This window comes from Pinus tabuliformis, chromosome 1_1 (assembly GCF_031772625.1).
Source record: "Pinus tabuliformis cultivar Carrire ecotype Pingquan chromosome 1_1, CPIR1, whole genome shotgun sequence".
NCBI classification, from domain to species: domain Eukaryota; kingdom Viridiplantae; phylum Streptophyta; class Pinopsida; order Pinales; family Pinaceae; genus Pinus; species Pinus tabuliformis.
Window position 1 is genome coordinate 893,918,874 of NC_142297.1, and position 26,277 is coordinate 893,945,150.

Sequence of the window (26,277 nt, forward strand, 5' to 3'; positions counted from 1 at the left end):
AACCTGGGTTGTACTAAGTATACGCACAGCGAATACACCCAGCTAGAGAAAGGTTTTCGAAAATATCTTCTAGTCTGTCAGAAAGAGGTGCCAGCTCTTGTTTTTTCCACTTTTATCACTCAAACGAAAGAAGAAGACAGCCAGCCGACTCTTCCCAGGCAAACGTTGCATTGCTTACAACACTAAGGAGCAGATATAGAAACGGTTAGAAATTAGATTTGATTTTTAGAAATAAATTTGCTTTTAGTAAAAGGGCGGTCATTTGAAGCCGTTCCCTAAATTTGTGTAATTAAGATTAATTAGTTAGTAGTATTTAACCCTTCTCATGGCATTTGGAGAAGGGTCCGGAAATCTGTCAAAAAACTTGTCCTCAGAACATGCACTTTTGCACCCTCGGAGGGGGTTTTTGATGAATGGATGGATCGAGATTTATTTATGTTTGCATTTTAATGTCTGTTACTGATGTTGCACTTCTGTACTCTTAGCAGATATTAGAACAAGTAGAAATAAATCGTTATTGCTTGAAGTTTATTAGTGAAATCAGTCATAAATGGTACTTTTATCACTTGACTAATTTCTGCTTATATTCCTAAAGTGATATGCAGCTGAGTTCTTTATATGTTAATGTATGAATGTGTGTATTACCATTTGGCACTTCTGTACGGTGGAGTCATTTATTTGTGCTTGACATATGAATAACTAATTATGCGATATGCTGTTCACAACTGTTTTGCCTAACTTTTTATGCAGAATGGTTTATCTTGATGGATTTCTATTCTTATGATAGCTGAATGATCTTTATTACCAGCTATTGTTCGAAATCTTTTTAGATCGCATAATAGAAGAAAAATACCTCGGGTTAGCGTAGATTAGATGTATTGTTTTTCATTAGATTACAATAACATAGAGTTAGTTTAGAAGTTAGAATTAAATTATCTTAAAATACCCCTAGATCAATACCATTGAACTCTACACACACACACACCCCTCACATTGGGAAACTGGTCCCATTACCCCCAGTCGGACCCGCTACTCCAAACGGGCAAGGAGCCGCCAACCAGGTTCCGGACCGGGTGGGTATCCCCCTTGTTGTTGACCCGATTTCGGGGCCCTCAACAGGAACCCATAAAGAATGCACCACCACTTGTGCTCTTCCTGTCATCCACACTTCCGGCCCAATGTGCATCTGTATAAGCATGAAGAGTGAGATCTGTATCTCTAGAATACCATAAGCCATAGTTTTGAGTTCCTTAAAGATACTTGAAAATTCTCTTCACTGCCTGAAGATGGGTTTCCTTAGGATTTGCCTGAAATCTTCCAACTATTCCTACTGCATGCATGATGTCAGGTTGGGTACCTGTCAAATAAAGTAGACTTCCAATCATGGATCTATAGGTTGGTTGATGCACTGCTGCTGATTCATCATTTGCACTGAGGCTGCATCCTGTAACCATAGGGGTACATACTGGTTTTGAATCTTCCATGCCATACTTCTTCAAAATCTGCTTGAGGTACTTGGTTTGAGACAAAAAGATACCGCCTTCATTTTGTTGGATTTGCAATCCAAGAAAATATGTCAGTTCTCCAAGCAAAGACATTTCGAATTCTTTCTGCATCACCAAGGCAAAGCTTTGACTCATAGCTTTTTCATTGCTACCAAAGATAATATCATCTACGTACACAACAAGTATTAGCAATTTGTCATTTTCAATTTTTATATAAAGATTGCTATCTGCTGATCCTTTTGAAAAACCTTGTTGATGAAGATATTTGTCCAAACGGTAGTACCAAGCCCTTGGAGCCTGTTTAAGACCATAGAGAGCCTTTTTTAATCTGCATACAAGATTTGGATCATTCCCAAGAATGAAACCATCTAGTTGCTCAATGTAAACTTCTTCTTCTAAGTCTCCATTCAGAAAGGCTGATTTCACGTCCATTTGGAATACTTTGAACTTCTGAAAGCTTGAGAGAGCAAGAAACATTCAGATGGCCTCAAGTATAGCAACAGGAGCAAGAGTTTCTTCAAAGTCTATTCCCTCTTGTTGACCATACCCTTTACAAACAAGTCTGGCCTTGTTTCTAATCACTTCCCCATTTTCATTCATTTTGTTTTTAAGGATCCATTTTGTCCCTATGACATTCTTATCTTTTGGTCTAGGAACCAGCTCCCAAGTGTTATTCTTTTCGATCTGCTCAAGTTTTTCATCCATTGCCTTGACCCAGCATTCATCTTTGCATGCCTCTTTTACATTTTGTGGTTCAGTGGAGGAGAGCAATGCCAAATAGCTTGAGGCTTCTGCAATTGTTATTCTTGTTTGTATACCTGCCTCTTTCTGCCCCAAAATTTGAGATTCTGGATGATTCTTCTGAACGTACTTGGATGGAGTCTTCTCTTCTATCCTTATATCTGTTCCTCTGGTGCCTCTTGAGGTTCTTCTTCATCATCAGTCTGATTTGAAGGATGGTCTTCATCCTCTTCGATATTTTCATAATTTACTTGCCTAGGAATGTTTCCTTCTTCGTCAACCACAACATCAATGCTGTCAACTATTCTTCCAAGTCTTTTGTTGTAACACTTATATGCTTTGCTGTGAGGAGAATAACCAAGGAGAATGCCTTCATCTGCTCTAGGTTCAAACTTGCCAAGATGTTCATCATTATTCTTAATATAGCATTTGCTTCCAAAGATTTTGAAATGTTTTACCGAAGGAGTTTCACCATACCAGAGCTCATGAGGAGTTTCAGTGCTGTTCACCTGGACATTTGTTTTGTTGAGAATAACAACCGTAGTAAATGCAGCTTCACCCCAGAAGGTTGCGGGAGTTCCAGACTCATCAAGCATAGCACGAGCCATTTTTTGAACCGTTCTGTTCATCCTTTCCACTACTCCATTTTGCTGAGGAGTCCTAGCTGTAGAGAATTCCCTTCTTATTCGATGTTCTTCACAAAAATCGAAAAATTCTTTTGAGGTAAACTCCCTACCTCTATCAGATTTGAGGCACTTAATTTTGTGATCTGATTTGTTTTCAACCAAGGCTTTGAAAGATTTGAATTTTTCGAAGGCTTCGTCTTTGTGCTTCATAAGTCCTATCCAAACCATCCTGGAGAAGTCATCAATGAATAATATAAAGTATTCTTCTCCCCGAGGTGAACTTTTCCTAGATGGACCACATACATCTGTATGGACTAGTTCAAGAGGCCTGCTAGCTGATCCTTCATTCTCAGGGAAGTTAGTTCTGGTTTGCTTACCAAACTGACATGATTTGCATATTGTATTGTCTGGAATTCTGATGTCTGGAAGACCACGAACTGCCTGGTATTTGCATGCTTTCCTTACCTGTGAAAAGCTTAGATGCCCCAACCTACGGTGCCATAACCAGTGTTCATCATTCTTTCTCAAATAGCATTGTTGTTGTCCTTCTTCAAATATGTATAAATTATTTGGAGTTCTTATGCCTTTGATCACTGTTTTCCCTGTATCAAGATCACGAACACTACATCCATTTGATCGAAATATTACCTCAGTTCCTTGATCGCACATCTGACTGACACTCAGTAGATTATGTTTCAAGCCATCAACATACAAAACATTTCCAGCCTTGACTTTTTCTTTCAACTGAACAGTGCCTTTTCCTTTTATGACTGTAGGGGTATCATTTCCAAAAGAAACTTTCTTTCCCTTTTCTAAAGCACTATATGATTGAAGTTTTTCTTTATCACCTGTCATATGCGTCAAACATCCACTGTCGATGTACCATTGATTTTCCTGTCCTTCTGCATATAAAGCTATCCCACATCTTTCTGGTTGCAGTTCCTTCATTCTCCATGTTCTGGAATTTGAGGTTTGTTCCTTCTGAGTTGTCTTCTGAAACCTGCTTCTGCATTCAGAATCTTCATGACCGAAGTTATTACAAATAGAACATTCAATTTCACTTTCAAGGGCGGAAAAGTTGTTATAGGTCCTTTTCGTGATTCTAGTCGTACTTCTTTGTTTTTGAGCTTCTCTAGTCATGATTGTCTTGAAGGCAACATATTGAGCTGCTTTGTGACCAAAGTTATGGCAAGAGAAACATTGGCCATTGAAGAAACTCCTGCGATTATCAAATCTATCAACCAACCGATTGTAGTTTCTACTGACATCCATTCTTGAGGCAAATTGGGAAGATTTTACCTGTGGTTGGTTGTGGCTTCTGTTTGTCCTTAAGGTAGATTGCCCTGATTTTCTTGATAGTCTTTGTTCATTCTTGAGGTAAACTATCCCTGATTTACCTGATGATTTCTATTGGGCCTTTGCTCGCTCCTCCTTGCTACATCAAGATAACTTTTGGAGGTGGATGCTTGAGATGCTTCTCCATTATACCCCAGACCTGTCTTGATTAGTGGAGAACACTGCACATTGATAATCTCATCTAGAGTTTCAGATCCTTTAACAAATTTAAGATTAAGAGATTTTGTTTTCTCAATCTCTTTTCTAAGACCAACAATTTCACATTCCAATTTTTCATGATGTTTTTCCCTTTCAGCCAGTTGACATTGCAGAGAATCAATAATCACATTTTTCTCTTCTAAACAAATTTTGAGATTGGAAATCTCTTCATAAAGACCTTCTTCATCTATAGCATCCATGTAATCACCATCTTCAAAAGCCATTAAAAGTTTATAATTATTACCTCGTTCATCTTCGTCACTATTTGAAAGTCCATCACTATCTTCATGAGTGTAATAGCTTTTCTTATTTGCATTCTGTTTCTTGTTCAATCTAACAGGTTCCTTCCCCTTATCAATCTTATCCTTATGAGGACATTTGGCAGCATAGTGACCGACTCTTCCACAAGCAAAGCATTTGAAAGGTAACTTACCTCGGAATCGTCTAGCACCCCGTTGAAGGCTTGTGACAAAATTTGATTCTTCTTCTTTTGACACGTGTCCTGACTCATAGTAATCTCCTTTGCCTGAAGCCTTGAAGGCATCTTCTCTCCTGTTTGATGGTCCTCCTTTCCTCATTTCATAAGCAGTCAGAATTCCGTGCAACTGTGAAATAGTAAGGTTTCGTAGATTCTCTTTTTCTTCTATTGCAGAAACTTTAGATTCAAACCTAGGGGACAAAGATCTTAGAACCTTTTCAACCACAACAGCCTCTTTTATTTCTTCACCCAGATTTTTCATACAATTAACAATCTCATCTACACGAAGGAAATAGTTAGCCACACTTTCATCGTTGTGCATTCTGAGATTTTCATATTGAATTCTGAGGGTTTGAAGTTTTGCCCGTTTTACCTTATCATCTCCTTCATAGCTCAGAACAATCTTGTCCCATATTTCTTTTGCGGATTTATACTGCATAACCTTCACGAATTCTGATTGAGATAGACATCCTAATAGAGTATTGATAGCCTTTGCAGTTATTTCATATTTCTTCTTCTCAGCCGGATCTGTAGGAGTTGCTGATGGAAAAGTGTACCCTGTATCTATGATATCCCAGACTTCTGTACCAAGAGATTGAATATAGGCAGTAACTCTTACCTTCCAATATACGAAGTTTGTCCCGTCAAAGATTGGTGGCTTGATAGATGCTTCTCTCTCGTAGTTGCTCATGATGATGGATCTTCCTTCAAGCGATCAAGATTCTTTAGAAGGACTTGCTCTGATACCAATTGTTGGAAATAATACTGGGGGGGGTGAATCAATATTATCAAGTCAAATATTCCCTTTTTCAAATTCAGATAATATACGCTACTCCAGTTAATTAAACCCGTGTATATATGCAACTATGTAGAAGGAAAACTGCGTATACAATGCAAACTTATAATTTACTTTATCTGTCAGATGTTGATTGTTAATCTGTGTATCAGAATCAAATAACCAGTAACCAAGAACAGTAAAACAGAGCAGAAGACAATCACACATAAGAACACAAGATATAAGGTGGAAACCCAATGTGGGTGAAAACCACCTGCTGCAATTCGTCTCTATCTTCTTTTAATTAGAAACTTCTTTTTACAATGTACCGGTGCAGTCCTTTACCAGTACGCAGGCTGCAACCTGCAGAGAGCTACAACCCTCTCTCATTCTCCAGCTTCTCTTGAAAGGGAGCTACAACCCCCTTAGCTCTTGCACTAGCCAAGATACTAGTACGTAGGTGCTGGCCTATAGAAGGCTACAACCTTCTCTTTCTTCCAGGGACCACGTTTCATAAATTTTCAGACTGGATCCATGAACATCAAACAATCATAAACAATTTCTGCATCAAACAACCTTCTTTTCACCAATTAGAACTGAATCAAGTAGATACTTCTCTAACAGCTGTACCGAAAACACAGTAACAGTAACCACACACCAAATTCTGAACCCAAAACACTGCAGCAATAAACAGAAGCAGCTAGATTACAACTCAAAAGATATACGCTACTTCAATAACTTGAAACCTGCGTGCATACACTTCTGTCTTTGGAGAAACCTGCGTATACGTTGTTTTCATTCACTGAACCAGCATGTATACGTGCCTTCGCTTCACTGAACCTGCGTACAGATCTATAAAAGATAATTCACTCTTTCAAATATTTAGACACTGATTAACCCAGATTATCAGACTTATAGATCAAGCATGCGCCACATATAACAGATCAAAATCATGCAAAGATATTATCATTCAAGCCAGAAGATTATGACCCATCAATAGAACTTATCCTTCTTTGTGCTAAGGTTCCTCCTTCATTCAGATCTAGATCTGCACCATAACACCAATCACCAATATTTCAGATCTCGCACTTATTAGATATTCAATTCATTCAGATTATTCTTTGTCAAAAGATCTCCTTCCTCTTTTATAGTCTTAGGCCTTTCACAATACGACAGTCCAAAACCATAATAAAACAATACCAAGGACCCATTACTTGGGACCAACACTTCTGACGAGATACCATCATCCAAAACCATAGGCTCAAATACCAAGGCCTAACTACCACGGACCAAAAGTAAGTTCTCCAACATATACGCGCTTTTCCTTGCGTGAAAGTGCATGTATACGTATACGCGCCTTTGTAACGTCTAACCCGCATGTATACGCGCCTTTGTAACGTCTAACCCGCGTGTATACGTGCCTTAGTCTAGGTGAACCTGCGTATATGTCTTTTCCTTCATTCTGAGAGCCTGAACTCTCTCTGTCACCAGAGAGAGTTGCCATCAAGGACAACACCTGTGCCATAGCTCCAAACCTGCGCCATAATGCCAACAAGAGTCAAATTGTTAGGTCCCTATACTACTAGTGTAACCCCTTATTGTTATTAGTAGAACCCCCTTATTATATTGTTGTGCCCATGTAGTCCCCATATTTTTATTATTGTGCCCCATAAAAGCCCACTATTGTTATTAGTGTGTCCTCAGATTATTATTGTTATGTCAGCTTTGATTCTATTATGACCCTTTAGATTCCTATATATAGAAAGGAGGTCTTGTCATTTGTAGAATCCAAGAATTGTTCAATTGTGTAATGTAAAGGAGGTTGCCCCCTCAAAGAGACTTATTTTGAAGGTGTTGATCTCTCTTTTCTTCTATTTTGTGAGCTGGTTTCATAACATTTGGTATCAGAGCTTTGGATTCTAGGGTTTCGCTACTCCAAAACATGACAACGTGACATTTTCACTATAACTTCTTTTCTGCGATGTTTCAGAATCTAAAAAAAAAACACATTTGAGAAGAAATTGTGCTTAATCTCGTGTCTGAATTTCAAATTTTTTCTTGCTATATTTTCGGATATATGATCTGCGGAAGTTAGGGTTTTTGCAAGTTCCATAATTTCCACTAAAACAGGTCATCGTGGGATTTTCGCTATAACTTTTTCACTACGAAGTTTCAGAAGCTAAAACAAAAACCCATTTGAGAATAAATTGTTCTGAACCTCGGATCTGAATTTCAGATCCTGTCTCACGATAGTTTGGGAGATATAGTCTGAGGAAGTTAGGATTGTTGCAGACCCCCAATTTATATTTCAAATAGGTCACCTTGGGAAAATTTCGGAACCTAAGGGTAAAACAGTGACCCGCGGCATGTCGTACATGTTCGCTCTACTGAACAAGTCTATACTCAGGTCATCGTAGGAGATTTGACATAACTCTTCATTGAAGAATCCAAGCTTGATCAGACTTGTGAAGTTAGAAAGAGGACTCAGAGGGCTATTACAAATTGAAATTTCAGAACTTAAAGATATGAAAGTACAAAGTTACATTCGTTTCAATATGGAGCTCCTAAAATCAAGAAAAAGCGAGATGAGGAAGTTTGATGGCAAGGATCCAGTAAATTGGATACTACGGATGGAGAAATACTTTGATCTACATGGTGTACCACTGTTACAAAAGGTATGTTTTGCATCTAATTATTTAGAAAAAAATCAATTTTTATGGTATAAAGGGCTTTGTTCTCATAAACCACTTGTCACATGGTCAATTTTCACGGAGGAAATGATAGCACATTATGAGGATACAAAGAGAAACACCTTATTTAGTCAATTGATAAATCTCAAACAAAAGGTTTCAATGGCAGAGCACATTGAAGACTTGCAAAAATTGAATATAAGCGTAAATGATATTCTAGAGAGGAAAATGGTTGATGTCTTCATAGGGAATTTAAAGGATAACATTCAACATGAGGTTCGTCTTTGGGAACCTGATTCATTGGAGAAGGCATTCAAGTTGGCAAGAAAAATTGAAAGTGAAATTAGGGAAATAAGGAATCCCACGACTTATGACTATAATTATGGAAGTGTTTTTTCTCCTAGCCTTCCACAACCTACAAGGTTTACACCACAACAATTGGAAGAAAAAAAGAGAAAAATGGTTTTGTTACAGTTGTGATAGCAAATACACTAAAGGTCATAAGTGCGCTGAGAAGAAATTATTTTACATAGATTATGAAGAGGATGACGAAAAGGATCAAGAAACGTCAAAAGAAGAGGATATACACTGGGAACCAACCCTAGAGAAAGAAAAAATGAATCAGACCATATCTTTTATTGCAATGGCAGGAATTACCACTCCTCAAACTCTCAAGATAGAAGGATATATAAAAAAGAAGAAGGTTCAATCAGTGAAATATTAGGAAGAAAAGTATCAAGAAACATAAAAAAGAAAAGGATACTCACCAGGAACCAACCCCAGAGAAAGAAGAAATGAATCTGACCATATCTTGTAATGCATTCATCAGAATTACCACTCCTCAAACTATAAAGATAGAAGGACATATGAAGAAGAAAAATGTAATAGTGTTGATTGATTCGGGTAGTACCCATAATTTTACTAATAGTAAGATAGCCAAGGAATTGAATTGCTTCCTATATCTAGCACCAGAGTGTCAAGTGACGGTTGTAAGTGGAGGAACCATAAATTGCTTTGGAAAGTGCCATAATATCAAGCTATCCATGGGAGAATATGTATTGAATAGCCCAATGCTTTCCATTCCAATGGGTGGTACTAATGTTGTACTAGGAGTCCAATGGCTACAATCCTTGGGTACAATAGCTTTTAATTTTCAAGAACTTTTTATGAAATTTTCTTATGAAGGAAAGGAAGTTGAATTAAGGGGTATCACAGGGAAACCAGGAAAGATAATAAGCTCTAACGAAATGACAAAGATTCTAAAGAAAGAACAACGAGGCGTAATTGCAGAATTATGTTCGCTAATGGTTCCCACATCGAAATCATGTATTTCTCCAGATCTCCAAAAAGTCTTGGACAATCATTCCAAGATATTTGAGACTCCCAAAGATCTCCCACATATTCGTGATCATGATCATGCTATTCATTCTATTCCAGGAAGTGTTCCTCCAAACGTCAGGCCTTATAGATATCCATATGCCCAAAGGAGTGAAATTGAACACATGGTTGCAGAAATGGTAGATGTTGGTATAATTAACCAACAAAATTTGATAAACGAAGCAAGTGATGAATGGAATAATGGCGAAGCAAGGTGGGAACTCATTCAAAAGTTGTCGAAGATACCAGTTCCAACAATATTTCCAGAACTTGACAAGGAAGGAAAAATCATATTGGAACTTGAAGCATTCACAGAACCGAGAAGTCGATAGCTACGAAATCGATCAATTTCAAAGCATATCATCAAGTGGAAGAACTTACCCACTGAATATTCCACATGGAAGGATGAGAATTTTATACAGAAGCATCAAAAACTACTCAAGTGTCGATGACAACACTTTTTGAAGGAGAGGGGCATGTTAGGTCCCTATACTACTAGTGTAACCCCATATTGTTATTAGTACAACCCGCTTATTATATTGTTGTGCCCATGTAGTCCCCATATTGTTATTATTGTGCCCCATAGAAGCCCACTATTGTTATTATTGTGCACTTACATTATTATTGTTATGTCGGCTCTGATTACTATGACCCCTTAGACTCCTATATATAGAAAGGAAGTATTTTCATTTGTATCATATAATAATTGTTCATTTGTGTAATGTAAAGGAGGTTGCCCCCTCAAAGAGGCTTATTTCTAAGGAGTTTATCTATCTTTTGTATCTTTTTGTGAGTTGGGTTCATAACACAGATTTATCAAAGTTGGGAAAGAAAAGAAGAGCGAAAAATTATAGCTTGTGCATACAAATGTATGGGTACCTGCTCAGGTATCATCTCTCGATGGATCTTGCTATTATGTTACTTTTATTGATGATACAACTAGGAAAACCAGGATTTATTATATTCGAAATAAATTTGATGTATTTGATACTTTCAAGAAATGGAAAGATTTGGTTGAGAATGAGACAAGAAAGAAGTAGAAGTGTCTCATATTAGACAATGGAGGTGAATACTGCAACAAATATTTTAATAACTATTGTTCAGAGCATGGAATTCACAGAGAGAAGACAGTTCCGGAAACACCACAGGAAAATGGTATGTCAGAAAGGATGAATAGGACAATCATGGAGCGTGCAAGGTGCATGAGATTGCATGCAGGATTTCCATTACAATTTTGGGTAGATGCTATAGATACTTTTGTTTATCTAATAAAAAGAGGGCCTTCAAGTTCCTTGGAGGGTAGTACTCCAAAGGAGGCATGGACAGGTAAAAGGTATATTACTCATTCTTAAAGACTTTCGGTTCTGAATCCTTTGTCCATATTAATAAAGAAAATAGAACAAAGCTTGAGGCAAAATCAAAGAAATGTATCTATATTGGATATGGTGTTAATGATTTTGGTTATCACTTATATGATTATGGAAATCACAAAATAATTAGGAGTAGAGATGTCATATTCAATAAAAAGTTCTTAAGGATCAGATGCAGGAAAAGAAACAGGAAAAGGAAAAAAAGAATACACAGTGCTTGATGAGTTCACAAAAAAAGTAAAGGTGCTTGAAAATCATAATGATAAAAAACCACAAAAACATCAACAACCACAACAGCGACAGGAACCTCAAACACCTAAAAGTGGTGTTAGAAGATCTACCAGGATAAGTAGATCCCCTGAACGATACTCTCCTTCATTATATTATGTATTGTTGACTGATTCTTGTGAATCAGAAAGACATGAAGAAGAAATGCAGGTAGAAACTAGGAAGAAGTGGGAGCAAACCATGGAAGAAGAGATGGACCCTTGATGCATAACCAGACTTGGAACTTAGTTAAGTTGTCTGCAAGTAAAACAACATTGCAGAATAAATGAGTTTACAGGTTGAAGGAAGAAGATGGAGGTAAACAAAAGTATAAGGCTAGAATTTAGGTGAAGGGGTTTGTACAAAAAAAAGGTATAAACCTTGATTAGTTTTTTTCTCTTGTTGTTAAAATGACTTCAATTAGAACTAATTTAAGTCTAGTGGCAACAAAAGTTTTTCACCTTGAGAAGTTAGATGTAAAGACAACCTTTCTCCACGGGGATTTGGAGGAAGAAATATATATGCAACAACCACAAGGGTATAAGGTCAAAGGGAAGGAGAAATTAGTGTGCAAATTGAAGAAGAGATTGTATGGCTTAAAACCGGATCCAAGGTAACAATATCTAAAATTTGACAGGTTTATGTCTGAACAAGGTTATACTAGATGTCATTTTGATCACTGTGTTTATCTTAAAATAAAAAATGATGGTAACTATGTTATATTGTTATTGTATGTAGATGGCATGCTTATTGCAGGGTCTAACATGTAGGAAATAAATGTTCTCAAAGGAAAATTGACAAATTCATTTGCAATGAAGGATTTAGGTGTTGCAAAACAAATCCTTGGTCTGAGAATTGATAAAGAAAAGCCAAATCAAAATTTAGCATTATCTCGGAGTCAGTACATGGAAAAGGTGTTGGAAATATTTAATATGCAAAATGCAAAACCAGTTAGTACACCTTTGGCTAGCCATTTCAAACTAAGTAAGGAGATGTGTCCTAGGACTTAGGAAGAGATGGATTATATGTGTAAAGTTCCATATGCGTCAACAGTTGGAAGCTTAATGTATGCAATGGTCTACACAAGGCATGATATTGCACATGCAGTGGGAGTTATAAGAAGGCATATGAAAAATCCAGGAAAATAGCATTGGATGGCAGTGTAATGGATTCTTAGGTATTTGAGAGGTACCACAAATCAAGCAATATGCTTTGGTGGTTGAAAAATTTCTCTACAGGGATATGTTGATGTAGATATGGAAGGTGACAGAGATAATAAGAGGAGCACCATAGGGAATTTGTTTACTGTAGGTGGAACAACTGTTAGTTGGGTTTCAAAATTGCAAAACATTGTTGCACTTTCAACAACGGAAGCAGAGTATGTTGCTGCTACAACAACTAGTAAAGAAATGATTTGGTTACAAAGGCTTATGGATGAATTGGGCAGGAAGCAGGAGATGGGAAGCTTATACTGTGATAGCTAGAGTTCCATTCATCTTGCAAAGAACTCAACATTTCATTCCAAGACTAAACATATACAACTCAAGTACCATTTCATACAGTCAATGTTGGAAGATGGACAGTTGAAGCTAGAAAAGATACACAGTGGCCAAAATACTATAGATATGTTAACAAAATTTGTAACGAGGGAGAAACTGAGATTCTGCTTAGTTTCAATTGGTCTTCAATTATAATGATGAATATGAGAAACACCTAGGTCCAAAGCATTCTCCAACAAATGAAGCAACAATGAAGTTGTTATAATCAATCTCCAAGTGGGAGATTGTTGGATGTGGAGCCTAATTATCTTCTTGATTTAGAGGTATTGTTTCAACCAGGTGTATACCCCAGGACGACTGTATACTCCTCTATGCGGGGGGAGGGGGAGGTGAGGGGAGGGACTTATCCCCCCTGCAGGAATCCACAGGCAAACGGGCCCCCGACGGGGGTTCGGGTACAGTTCCCCTTAAGCTAAAAATAGATGAAAAGTTGCCTTGTAAAATATTGTAATTATAGTCAATATGAGCCGTTCATTAATTGAATGGTTTGACGGGAGAAGTTATGTTAGTTTGAGTTTGTTTTCCCTAGAAGGTAACCCTCGATTTATATGAGGGAATCGTATTGTGGTTGTGTATTATTATTCTGATCGAGAAAGAGAGAGGAGACCGTGTGAGAGTGAAGAGGAAATTACAACAAATCTACTTTAGGTTATAGCTCTTTATTTTGCTAGATAATATAAAAGGAAGGACAGGGTTTTTCTCCGTGGTCGTAGCTCAAATTGGGTGAACCACATATATCCGTGTCTCTCTTATTTTATGCATTTCTATATTTGTGTTTCCGTAATAATTTGTGTATTTCATTGCTCTGTTAATTAATTTCTAACAACTAGGATTCAAAATCTATTAGCATCCAAAGCTCAACCAAACAAGGAACCCACTACATCAGGGATATCTAGGAAATGGCATAAGGCAAGGTTATACATGACTGCCAATTCAGGAAAATACCATGCCAATGACAACCAAATGACAATGCATGAACCATGCATTCAAATCCCAACAAGATAATCAAACATGCACATTGTTACCTGCAAAATCCTCCTGTTGGCTTCTCTTTTATCTCTTCTTTTTTGCCCTTGCTAGATATTGTTCAATCCTTCTTCTTAGCTACATCTCGAATTCCTCTTTCGCTTCTTACTTTCCTTTCTTCTCTCTTTCTTGTGTCCAAGTTGTTAGCCTCCTATTGCAATACGTGTTCATCTTTCATGATTGACAGTTGAAAGTGCCAAATATGTCATACTTTGCATGCTGCAAAGCTCCATATTTCCAAAAGAGGCCAAAGAAGAGGCCATGAAAGTGTGCCAGTCTAAATGCCACTGTTGTATTCCAATTTTGATGAGTTATTCCTTTTTTGAAGAATTTTCTGTTAAAGGAAGGCCAAACAGCTTAATCTTGGCTTCCCTAGGTTTCAATTTCTTGTTCTAGAATGTAGAGAATGAAAATCTGTCCAAACAGTTTAATCTTGGCAGATTTGTAGATAGGTAGAGAAACAAAGGAGCCCAACTGCTTAATCTGGGCCCTTGGAAGAAATAAGTGTAAGTTTAGATAGGAGGGCAGTCAAAAGAAAAAGGATAATTAGGGTCTGCAAGTCCAAGTGCACCCGTGCAAAAAGAAGAAAAAATGCTAGGTAAGTAGGCTGGGTAAGTAGTTTTGTGGTTGCAGAATCAAGATAGGTGATCCATTTCATGTTTTTTAATGCTCCAAGGCAATTCCCCTTCGGAGGAGCTCAAGCGAGGCATGTCTAACTCCCCCTTCTTCTCATTCCCCAAATCACTCACTAACATCCCCTTGAGGACCTTGGGATCTGCCCAACCAGTCCTGTTATCACTTCATTTTTGTAAAATACCAAGTCAAGCTTTGACTTTCTTCAGTGAAAAGAAGCCACATTTCTTGTGTAAAATCATGTCTCCACAGTCCATTCACTTCCTATGTCTAAGTTTTAGCTCACAAACTTAGCCTCTCCCCTACACTTCACCTCACAAATCCATATTAACTCCTAAATCTACTATCTAGCTCCCTAGATAATCTCCTTATCCCCTATTACAAAAAAAACTATATAAAAAAACCCCAAAAATATTACATATCCCACCCTATAGCACTATAGCTATGTACATACAGTTCTGGGATATAATAGTCCACCTGGGACTATTATGAACCCATCCGTGTCATAACTCTGGGATTGGTCTAAACCTTTGGTTAGGCTAATAACCTATATCCACCCCTTTACCCTCAAAACCTCATATTCCTACCCCTCCGCAGTCATTTTCCCAAAATTAATGTTTAAATGTTTTATTAAACATTAAATTATCATTTTTCCCCGCTTAAACCTAACCCGCAAAACCCACATTTCCAAAGTTTTGGACCCCCCTGTCGTGCATTTTTGATTAAATAAAATGGGCGGGTCCCGTCCCTAACCTCCCACTACCTCACCTACCCCGCCAGCCGTCCGATGGCCAGCACCCAAGATCAATGGTGGGCGGGTGTTTCCATATGCTGATCCGCCGGAGGTTAACGTCCGGGGGATGGGCGGTTTCCCCGTCGTACCCCCGCCACGTGTCAGCCTCCCGGTGTGTTCGGAGGCCCCTCCCCCATTACCGCCTGTGCCGAAAGGTGGTGCGGGGAAAACCAGATACCGCCTTCCGCCCTCCTACGTCAGCACCACGTCATCATGATGTCATCATCTTGCGTCGGCCTCCTGCCACCGTGTCTTGTGCCACGTCACTGCCATGTCATCACCCCTACCGTACCGCCACATCACCCGGCCGTACTGCTGACATCACCCTGCCACGTCACATCCGTACTGGGACCCACCGCAGACATCATGCTAATGTTATTGCCGAAAACGGCGCGAAGCGCAAAATCTGCAGTAACGGATGCTCGGAATGAAAAACCGAGGCAGTTTTTGATGCGTGATTAGCGCTTACCAACAGGGCCCGAAATTCGCAAATGGACAGGAATTTCTTCACATAGGTTCGAAAAAGGGGCAAAGACAGTTCTAAAGGCAACAGAGGGCCGAACAACAGCCATAAAATGTCGATGGGATAGTTTAAAGCAGTCAGAAGACAACAAGGAGCCTAGGTTCAGTGAAAGTGTATCAGAGGAAGCGACGAAGATTATCAGTTAGTATCTTTGGTGGAAATTCGTATTTCCAAAGCAGGCAGACATTGAAGGCCCCCAAGCAAAGTCAAAGAAAGCAGTGAAGCTATTTCAAAACTCTCAAATGATAGTTAATGCACCTCAAAACCACTCAAGAGCAGGGGATGAAAACCCAAAGCACAGTTATGACTAAATGATCAGCACAGAGCCATAAAGACAACACATTAACACTTTTTGATACAGCTGCCCCCAGCGCAGCTCGAAGATATTTTCTTGCATTTATTTCAGGCATATCTTAGGTTAAAGACACTTATTACATCAGATCTGTCTCAGATCTGATTCTTGTAGATATTTTTCTTATAAAACCACCCTAATTTACTATTTAGAGGGTTGGTTGGTTGATTTGCTCCACTAGAGACTCGCTCTGTATACTTGATGTTTTCATTAATCAAAGGCTGCTGAAAAGCTTGGAGGATGGACTGTCTACTGTGTTATTAGTGTTTTAAAGAATGAATATGGAATTCTTGTGCTGCAACACGACTCAATAAGTGATTTCTACCTCTGTTTTCCATTGATATATGCTCATATCATACATATGTCGCCATCTAAATAGCAGATAAAGAGATTAGCTCAGAACTTGCTTGATTGCACTCTATGCTCAATTTCTGCTGTTTCTTTGTGTTTTCCTCTGAATTGGTAATGAATATGAATTCCCTTTGGCTCATATTTCTCCTAATTCACCCATGTTTGACAGTTATCTAGGGATTCTTTACTGCTCCTAGATAGAGCTCATTCACCTTCCCTCTGTTAAGCTGAAAGAGAGATTCTTAATTGCCTCTCTTTCCTTAGCCTTCAATCCATCTCCATTTAGCTTGAAAGTTGTTTCATGTGTAGCTATCTTGCTCCATTTTCCTCTTGTGACCAAGAAAACGCACCAGCAGTCTTACTCCATGACTCCACGCCCAATGGTTTGAACTTATCATACTATGCATTACCTCTCTACTTGAAAGCTTCATCCTTCCCACCAAAACTCAAACAAAACCCCTTGAACTCAATAACTAGCCTAAAATCATCATCAACAAAGCTAAATCATAAAGAGAGAGCCCTCTCTGATTGCAGGTGGGCTAGAACCTGCAGTCCAAAGATTGGTTTGTGGTTACCTCGGCCGTATTCCCTTGGGAGTCAAAGGGAACAACCTGAGTGATAACACAAGTTCTTTAGTATTCCCTCTTACCGTAGTGTTCTCTCTCCTTTTGTTCTCTTTCCCCGCAAAAAGCATGCTAGCGTGTTCTCTCTCCCCTTTTCTTCTATTTTCTTTTTATTTTTCTTTGTTTTTCCTTGCTTGCATATTCTTTTACTATTTTTATCATTTTCTTGTCTCTTCCTCTTTCCCACTTGCTGAAGTGGAATTTCTTTCATTTTTTCTTTATTTCTTTTACACTTTGCTACATGTCCTTGCTGGCCTGGAATAATTGATTTTCCATTTATTGTCTTTTGCCTCTTTCCAATGCCAATTTCCATATCCAATAAATAATTAACCACAAGTGGACACCATGTAATTTATTTAGCTTGGAATACATGTCCCATGATCTTGTTTTTATTTTTGCCTTTATAATGTCCATACATTATTTATTTACATGGAAATGTAACTCGAGGTTGTTACACTTGACCTTCGCCATTACCTCCTTGGCTAGAACTGAGTCATCAATTGATCATTCTATAAGCTCCTCATACCCCTGGGTTAAGGCAATGTTCCATTCTACACTGTCTTCTACTAGCATTTCCTAGTATTGGTGCAATTGATTCTCCATTTTCTGTGTCCGCTCTAGCTCTGTCTGGGTCACCATATGTCTATCATGTAGCTCCCAAATCATGTTGTGCTGCAACTAAGTCGATTCTTCCATGCCTAACTCTAACTATATTAGATTAATTTGAGCTGTGTTGATAATATTATGTTGTGCAACCCCTTCCCATATTTCCATAACTTTGTTGGGAAAGCAAAATGTCCACTTGGGCTTCCCTTATGAAGATGAGCCAGGTGCACGCTGATGGTTCTAAATTTGAAACACTACAACGCTTGACTCTCCAAGTTCTAACAAAACCACTTGGATGATCAACTTGGAACTCAACTCAACTCTCTCACCATCTACTGCATTTTTTCCAACTTTTTGTTGCTACCTCCCCCATTTGATCACCTTTCCTTTCAAAGTCATCCTATGTTAGCAGTTTGGACTAGAGATGCGTGGGTAGCCTTTTGCTTCTTCTTGGCCTGCGTTATCAATGCACTTCCTAAACTACTTTTGAGAACTCTCTTCTTCCCTGGTGACGCCTCTTCCCTTGACACTGATGGCCCTTCCTATGGATCCTACTTTGGAACAACCAGGGAATGCACCTCTTACTTCTCCTGCCTCAAAGGGGTCTCGTTAATCTCTTCTCCACTTGAGATATCCTCAATCTCTAGGGTTCTTTCTTTGGTACCCTCAAAGAATCTTCCTATAAGTCCATGATTTCTTGAACCTACTATGTTGTCAATCTATAGCTTTTCCTTATCCAACATTGATTCGGGTCCTTGCGCGATAAGACCTAGATGAAGTGCTGGTCAACTTTGAACGTGCCACACCCTTTAACTTTACGACACTTTCTATGAGTAACTGAGATGTATCCCAAATAACTTTGTGCAACATGTCCCCATAGAGAAAATACATTATTGTGTTGAACTTTTTCTGCTCTAGGTCCTCTGAGGCCCATAGGTTTTGGAATTCTGCTACTAAAATAAGCTAAGAAGGGTCAAGTCACTTGCTAGAAACTTTCTGGTCTCTTCCAGGTGGCTAACACAATTAGAATTAGGAGCCATGCATATTGAAACTCTGCATTTTTCTCTTAAGTGTCCAAATAGTCATGCAAAAACTGCTTCAGTAGAAAAGGCACCCAACCCATCCTTTCTCCCTTAGCACAACAAATTTGCACCACAATAACCCTAGTTAGAACCTCATTCAATAAAAACTTATGTAGTAATTTATAGGCTATCGCTTGTGCAACAAATATGGTGGCTCAATTATTAACCAGTGTAATAAAATACCCTCATTTTCCACTTTTTATTTTATAAGTTTTAATCACCTTCGCATTAAGATTTTTGTTTGTAATTATGGGCCTCAGATCTTCTCTGTCAATAGGCAGGCCCAAAATATTCTTAATTAGCTCTGCACTCAGTGTTACTGGTCTATCAAGTCATAAAAATTCCCCATGAATACAAGCTAGCAGAAACATAGTAAGTGCACTCACCTCATCCCCGCATCCAAAATATGGAATGTGGAAAAGATTCAAAATCCCACTCTTCTCTAGGTCGCGAGCCCAAATTTGTGATTCCAACTTGGGTACTGTTGATCACTCTGTGTCAATGACCCCATAGCAGTGCACAACCTTTTTTCGCCAAAGGGACATCACCTAATCGATGTGTCCATGCCGTCCAACTATCATCATCAACCTCTTTACCACGATATAATGTAAACCCATTCTGCATGTATATTGTGTAAATAATCTCAGTAAAACCGTGTCGTGAATGTAATGACCTAGGAAAACCTACCTTTCTAGTGACGATCTCCATTCTGGGAGGTTTTTTATCTCACCGATTCATTTTTGGATGGTTAATAGAGTTTTTCCTTCTAGTCTTACCCTGAAGCTGGAATGGATTTTGTCGCTAGGATCTTAGGTGAGTCCTAGTGTTTTAGATCGAGTCTATGTAAAAGTAATTTGGAAATAATCCTAACTATTTGGTTAATTATTTTATTACAAACTGCTTATTTTTCTAGATTATACTTGTGTCACAAAAATGGGTAGTCTGTGAGAGTCTGCAACAAATGGGTTTTCCCCCTTTATGATGTAAAAATATGTAATCTTGATGTAAAATGTCTAGCACATTGTCCCTCATAATTAAAAAACCATGGCTAAACATTTGAGGGTTGGAAAATAATTTATCCCCTCATAGGTTAATTAATTAATTTTTCTGGCCCAAAATTAATTAAAATTCTAAGCCATAAATTTAAAGAATTCTAAGTCTTATGTAAATCTACATTCTCCAAAGGAAAAATTCGTCTGTCCTAAAAAATTAAAATTTAAGAAGTCCTGGGATTAAGGTAAATTAATTATTTTGATAAATTTTAAACCTTTGATCCTTGGGGGTTAAGTCAAAGTCAAATTTTGGGGGAAATTAACTAAAATTCTATTTTTGAGTTAATTAAAGTGCAATTAAATGAAAAATTCAAATTTCCTCAAAAATAAAATATTTCGACAGATGAGATTAAAAGATATTTTGATCTTTACAATGGTCGATATTACTTTGACGATGACCACATGAACTATCCATTGGAGGATTTATCTTTGAATAGGAGGTCATTTATGAGTCGATCTATTCGATCTTTGAGTCGTGTGCTAAGCAAGAAGCTCTTCTGTAAATATTTTTTTGGATAATAAAGAAATACTTTGGGTTAAGATATGGTGGTGTTAATCTTCATGGGCATGTTGTAAGATGTTTTTATTCCATGCTTAAATTATTCTAAAGCCATTGATGATAGGTTTTTAAGAGTGATCTGAGCACACATATCTTGTTCAGTTTGCTGGATTTTAAATAATAATTTAAATTTCGAACATAATAGCAGGTATCTCTATTCTGTGTTAATTTAATTATTTTCTCTTCTCTCTCTTTTTAATGGCTAGATCAAGTTTTGCAAGGAAATTTTGAGAAAAGTTCTCGAGCGTTAGGGGATAGTCTTCAGTTGGACTATGTTGGGTCCCTATAATACTAGTGATTACCCCATCACTATTGTAGTTATATCCCTTATTTATATTGTTGTGCCCCTATTACCCCCATATTGTTATTTCTGTGCCCCATAGAATCCCTCTATTGTTATTTTTGTGGCTTTATATTATTATTGTTAGGTCGGCTGGATTATATTGTGACTCCTTAGACTCCTATATATAGAAATGAGGTTTTGTCATTTGTATCATCCAAGAATTGTTCATTTATGTAATGTAAAGGAGGTTTCCCCCTCGAAGAGGCTGAATTCTAAGGCGTTGATCTATCTTTTCTATCTTTTCTTGAGCTGGTTTCATAACATTTGGTATCAGAGCTTTGGATTCTAGGGTTTCGCTGCTCCAAACAGGTCATCGTGGAATTTTCGCTATAACTTTTTTTCTGTGACGTTTCAGAAGTCGCAAAAAAAACCCATTTGAGAAGAAATCACGCTGAACCTTGGGTCCGAATTTTAGAGCTTTTCTAGCGATATTTGCGGAGATATGATCTGTGGAAGTTGGTCTTTTTGCAGACTCCTGAATTACATTCAAAACAGGTGACCTGGGGAAAATCATCATAACTTTCTCTCTGGGGATTGGATTGAAATTTCGTAAGAAGGCACAGAAAGAGGACAAATTGTAGTTTCTTGTATGTGTGTTTCAGATTCAAAGGTTGAAACAGTGACTCGTGGCACGTCATACAAGTTCGCTCTATTGAACCAGTCTAAAAGCAAGTCACGGTGGGAGATTTCACATAACTCTTCCTTGGAGAATCCAATTTCGCTCAGACTTGTGGCATTGGAAAGAGGACACCGAAGGCTATACAGGTAGAAAGTTCAGAACTGGATGATCCAAAATTACAGAGATACATCAGATTCAATATCAGGCTTCTATAAAGTGAAAAAAGGTGTGTAGTTTTTTTTAAAATTTTTGTGTAAGCTTGGTTTAACGGAATTCAAAGGGAATTGTAAAGCATTATTATCGGTAACTAATGCCCCGAGGAAAGAAAATGCAAACACCTAGTAAGGAACCGGAAAGCTCTAACATGACTCATGAAGAAGAGGAAGAAATGCTACATGATATATCAAAATTACAAGAACAAGTGCAACAAATGTCACGCTCACAAAAGCTAACAGAAGCTAAGATAAGTGGCGTGGAATCTAAGGTAAATGGCGTGGAATCTAAGATAAAGGGCATGGAAGCTAAGATGGATGATTTGAAGATAGATTTGAAGACAGACATGGAAGAATTGAAGAAGTTGCTACAAGAAAGGGTCACTAATGGTGAAAAGGAAGTAAAGGAAACTCATGATGAGAACAAAAGAAATGTTAATCATGATTCCATAGACGCTAATGTTGGATCGAAGAATCACCATATTCCAAAAATTGATATGAGGAAGTTTGATGGCAAGGATCCCGCCACATGGATATTACAGATGGAGCAATTCTTCGATCTCAATAATGTGCAAAACGCACAAAAGGTATGTATGGCAACTGTATATTTGGAACCAAATCAGTTTTTATGGTATCAATGGCTTTGCTCTCGTAAACAATTTATCACTTGGGCAATTTTTACGGAAGAATTGATAGCACATTATGAAGATACAAAAAGCAACACTTTTTTTAGCCAATTGATAAGTCTCAAACAAAAGGGTTCAGTAATGGAGCACATTGAGGAGTTCCAAAAATTGAACATAAGGGTAAAAGATATTCCAGAGGAGCATAGGATTGATGTGTTCATAGGGTCTTTAAAGGATAATATCCAACATGATGTTCGCCTTTGGGAACCTGATTCATTAGAGAAGGCATTCAGGTTAGCAAGAAAAATGGAAAGCAAAATTATGGCAACCAGGAAGCATACCACTCACAACTATAAAGACGGAAGTGTTGTTGCCCCTAGTCTTCCACAACCTATAAGGTTGACACCACAACAATTGGAAGAAAAAAGAGCAAAAGGGCTTTGTTACAGTTGTGATAGCAAATACACTAAAGGTCATAAGTGTGCTGAGAAGAAATTATTCTACATAGATTGTGAAGAGGAAGAAGAAAAGGAGCAAGAAAGGTCAAAAGAAGAAGATATACTCCAGGAACAAAGCCTAGATGAAGAACAAATAAATCCGACCATATCTTGTAATGCATTGGCGGGAATTACCACTCCTCAAACCATCAAGATAGAAGGACAAATCAAGAAGAAAAAGGTAATAGTGTTGATTGATTCAGGAAGCACCCACAATTTTATTCATTGTAGGGTAGCAAAAGAATTGAATTGCTTCCTATATCCAGCACCAGAGTGTCAAGTGATGATTGCAAATGGAGGAACAATAAATTGCTCTGGAAAGTGCCATAATATCAAGCTATCCATGGGAGAATATGTATTGACTAGCCCAATGCTTTCCATTCCAATGGGAGGTGATGATGTTGTACTAGGAGTCCAATGGCTACAATCCTTGGGTACAATAGCTTTTAATTTTCAAGAACTTTTCATCAAATTTTCTACAGAAGGAAAGGAAGTTGAATTAAGGGGTATTGCAGGGAAACCAGGAAAGATAATCAGCTCTAATGGCATGACAAAGCTTCTAAAAAAGGAGCAAAGAGGTGTAATTGCACAATTATGTTCGCTAGATGTTTCCACATTGGAATCATCTATTTCTCCAGATCTCCAAAAAGTCCTGGACAATCATTCCAAGGTATTTGAGACTCCAAAGGTCTCCCACCTATGCGTGATCATGATCATGCTATTCATCTGATTCCAGGAAGTGTTCCTCCAAACATCAGGCCGTACAGATATCCCTATGTCCAAAAAAGTGAAATTGAACGTATGGTTGCAGAAATGCTAGAGGCTGGTATAATTCAACCAAGTCAAAGTTCTTTCTCAGCTCCAGTAGTATTGGTGCACAAGAAGGATGGATCATGGCGCATGTGTCCGGATTATAGGGAGCTCAACAAGCTCACTATTAAAGATAAGTTCCCCATTCCTGTTATTGATGAATTACTGGATGAATTGCATGGATCAATTTACTTCACCAAGTTGGATCTTCGTTCAGGATATCATCAAATCAGAATGAAGATTGAAGACATTCCGAAAACGGCATTTAGAACTCATGAGGGTCATTATGAATTTTTGGTCATGCCTTTTGGCCTTACCAATGCACCTTCAACATTTCAAGGTTTGATGAATTCAATTTTCAAACCATTCCTTAGAAAATTTGTGTTAGTATTTTTTGATGATATACTAATCTACAGCAAGTCTTGGAAGGATCATGTTGAACATGTTGACAGGGTGCTACAACTATTGGAGGAGAAACAATTATATGCAAAAAGATCCAAATGTTTCTTTGGAGTCCAGGAGGTGGAATATTTGGGTCATATTGTATCTCATGAAGGAGTTAAGGTAGACCCTAGCAAAATTAAAGCCATTAAGGAATGGAAAATCCCCACATCCATAAAGCATCTGCGAGGATTTCTTGGGTTGACAGGGTATTATCGCAAGTTTGTTAAGAATTATGGGAGAATAGCAGCACCTCTAACAACATTATTGAAGAAAGATTCATTTTCATGGACTCCGGAAGCAACAAAGGCCTTTGAACATCTTAAAGAGGCAATGTGCCAAGCACCGGTCTTAGCTACACCAGACTTCACAAAAACCTTTATTGTGGAATGTGATGCTTCAGGAAATGGAATTGGTGCTGTTCTAATGCAAGATGAAAGACCCATTGCTTTTGAAAGTCGTCCAATCAAGGGAAAGTTTTTAAGCAAAGCTATTTATGAGAAGGAAATGTTGGCAATACTCCATGCACTTAAGAAATGGCGACCCTACCTAATGGGAAGACACTTCAAGGTAAAAACGAATCATGATAGCCTTAAATACTTTTTAGAACAAAGATTATCCTCTGAAGAGCAACAAAAGTGGGTCACAAAGATGTTGGGTTATGACTTTGAAATCATCTACAAAAAAGGGAAGCAAAATGTGGTGGCAGATGCACTCTCAAGAAAGGATGAGGATGTGGAAGCATTGTTGTGTGCCATTTCTATTATCCAACCAGATTGGATAAACGAAGCAAGGGAGGAATGGAAGAATGACGAAGAAGTGTGGGCACTTATTCGAAAACTACAACAAGATTCCAGTACTTCTGATACATTTAGCTGGCAAAATGATTCGTTATGGTACAAAGATCGCTTATACCTCTGTAAGAATTCCCAGCTAAAACAAAAGATTCTTATGGAATTGCACACTTCTCCCTTAGGAGGGCACTCAGGATTTTTAAAAACTTACCACAGGGTTAAGAAGGATTTTTTTGGGATGGCCTTAAATCAGATATTCAAAAGTTTGTGGCGGAATGTTTGGTTTGCCAGCAAAATAAAGTTGAAACAATTAAGACACCAGGTCTATTACAACCTTTATCCATTCCAAGCCAACGTTGGGAGGAGGTTTCAATGGATTTTATCACAGGTTTACCCAAGTCTGAGGGAAAGAGTGTCATCATGGTGGTAGTTGACAGACTTACCAAGTATGCACACTTTTGTGCATTATCACATCCATTTAAAGCCAGTACAGTTTCTACTGCATTTATGGAAACAATTCAAAAGCTACATGGAAACCCAAAGATTATTGTAAGTGACAGAGATCCCATTTTCACTGGAAATTTTTGGACAGAATTATTTTCTTGTCTTGGTACTCAGTTAGCTCATAGCTCATCTTATCATCCTCAATCTGATGGGCAAACTGAGATAGTAAACAAATGTTTGGAAGGATATCTTCGTTGCTTTGTATCTGATAAACAGACACAATGGGTCAAATGGTTGCCTCTGGCTGAATGGTGGTATAACACTTCATTCCATACAGCAACAAAAATGACCCCATTTATGGCACTTTATGGGTATCAACCACCATCCATCACATCATATTTAAGAGAAATTTCTAAGGTTCAGACAGTGGAACATCACATCGAACATCAACAACAAGTCCTCCAACTCTTAAAGGATAACCTCATTTTGGCACAAAATAGAATGAAACAACAGGCAGATCAACATCGCAGTGAAAGAAGTTTTGATGTAGGTGATTGGGTATTCCTACGGCTACAACCATATAAGAAAATGTCCCTAAAGCAAGCTAAGAAGGATAATAAATTATCACCAAAGTATTATGGTCCATACAAGGTGTTGCAAAAGATTGGTACTATGGCATACAAATTGGAGCTTCTTGCAGCTTCTCGATTGCACCCAGTTTTCCATGTTTCATGTTTAAAGAAGGTTATAGGTGACAAGCTCCCAATTCAAACAATATTGCCAGAACTTGACGAGGAAGGAAAAATTATATTGGAACCGGAAGCAGTCACAGAAACAAGAACTCGACAGCTACAAAATCGATCAATTTCAGAGTATCTTATCAAGTGGAAGAACTTATTCGCTGAAGATTCCACATGGGAGGATGAGAATTTTATGCAGAAGTATCCAG